Here is a 2,278-nt window from a genome sequence, read left to right as displayed (position 1 = left end):
CTGACCTACTGCGACTTCAGAGGTCGATATAATTCTTTTGGTGTGAATCCAATCTTACCACGACCAAGTCTTCCTTTTTGGATTTTTCAACTTGGCGGACCGCTCGGCCCTAACTTTTGCCTGAATCGCCTTTTCAAGTTTTCGACTCAGCAGGCCACCCCTTAACTTTTGCCTAAGCCGCCCTTTCAGGTTTTCAACTTAGCAGGGGAATGATCCTAAATTTTGCCTAAATAGCCTTTTCAGGTTTTCAATCTAGCGGATATTCAAGCTCCATTTCTTTTTTTCTTTTTCTTTATTTTTCCATTTTCTTTTTCTTTTTACTTGAACACCCAAAGGACTTTATAGGTGAGGTAGGGCTTTTCAAAGAATGGCTTAAGGTTTTGCAAGGGTTTCGACCGAACCTGTGAATAGGTTGCCTACGTATCCCAGTATAGGAATCAGGTCATGCGTAGTTCAGGGCGAATGCCCCTAGTTCGAAGATATTTCAATTTTTCTTTTCTTTTTGCATGGATTTTTTTCTTTTTCTTTTCAACTTCTTTTTGGAATGATTGATTTTTCTTCTTTTTTTTCTTTCCAACTTCTTTTTGGAATGATTGATTTTCTTCTTTTGAAACAACCGAACTCGGTTTGACCGAGCTGCCTACGTACGCCAGTGTAGGGATCAGGTCATGCGTAGTTCAGGGCGAATGCCTCTAGTATATTGGGTTTTGAAGGAAAATTTTATTTAGGCTCAAAAGGGTTTGCAAAAGGTTATATATTTTCTAATTTTGGGTTATGAATTTGGGATTTATTCGGCCAAAAGACGGCCTTCTGGTGTTCAAGCATAGAAACCTCTAGAGTTGATCAAGATTTGTTAGTTCTGACAATATTTCTCCATTTAAATTACGGAGCTTGACGGCTTTTCCGGGTAAGATTTGGTCCACAATGTATGGTCCTGACCAATTTGGTTTGAACTTGCCTCTTGGGTCAAACACTGGTGCTCGATTCTCTTTCAGAACAAGATTGCCTTTTTCTAGATCTCTGATTTTAACCTTTTTATTAAAAGCCCGGGCTATTCTGCGCTGGTAACCCTGTACATGGTAAAGCGCCTTTAACCTCTTCTCATCTAGCATGTTCAACTCTTTATATCTGGCATCTGCCCATTCATTTTCTAGCAACTTAGCCTCAGTCAATACTCGAAGCGAAGGTACACGGATCTCAACAGGTAGCACTGCTTCCATCCCGTAAACAAGAGAGTAAGGGGTTGCTCCAGTTGAAGCTCTAATTGATGTTCTGTAAGCCCACAAAGCATACGACAACTTATTCGACCAATCCTTATAAGTTTCTGACATTTTGCTAATGATAGTCTTGACATTTTTGTTTGCAGCTTCTACTGCTCCATTTGTCTGTGGACGATAAGGCGAGGATTTATGATGCTTAATCTTGAACTCTTCGCAAAGAGAGATTACTTCTTTCTTGAAATGAGATCCGTTATCTGAGATAAGTTCATGGGGAACTCCATATCTGCATATGATATTGGTGCGTATGAATTTAGCAACTGATGCGGATGTAAGCTTTGTGTAAGAAGCGGCCTCAACCCACTTGGTGAAGTAGTCAATTGCAACGAGTATGTACTCGTGACCATTAGACGGCTTGGGAGAAATCTTGCCAATTATGTCAATTCCCCATACCGAAAACGGCTAAGGAGAGGTAAGAGAATGCAATTCGGTGGGTGGTACATGGATGAGATTCGCATGTATTTGACATTTATAGCATTTCTTCACAAATGTATGACAATCTGCTTCCAATGTTGGCCAATAGTACCCCAGACGTAGGATCTTCTTTGCCAGCATCTTTCCATTCATATGAGGCCCACACACCCCTTCATGAATATCTGCGAGAATTTCTTCTGCCTGATCTTCAGTGACACATAAGAGTTGAATTCCGTCGAAAGACCGTCGATACAACTCCCCTCCACAAATGATAAAATTAGCTGTCAATCTCTGTAAAGTCCTTATTTCTTTATTCGACGCCTCATTGGGATGCCCCTGGCCTGAGATGTAGTTCTTTATGTCCGTATACCATGGCTTACCATCGGGACATCTTGCAACTATCTCTATAGCATCAACATATGCAGGAGCCCATTGCTCTTGAACCGTGATGGGCCTCATCTTCATATTGTGAGGTATGTCAATCATAGAAGCTAATGTCGCTAAGGCATCAGCGAATCTATTCTTCAACCTTGGTAAATAACTGAAAGTGATGCACCGAAATTATCGAGCAAGAACATCCAAGTATT

Source organism: Tasmannia lanceolata, unplaced genomic scaffold (assembly GCF_043159265.1).
Source record: "Tasmannia lanceolata isolate RefF3 unplaced genomic scaffold, GAP_Taslan_0.1 ptg000023l, whole genome shotgun sequence".
Taxonomy (NCBI): Eukaryota; Viridiplantae; Streptophyta; class Magnoliopsida; order Canellales; family Winteraceae; genus Tasmannia; species Tasmannia lanceolata.
Note: the sequence above shows the minus strand (reverse complement) of the source record.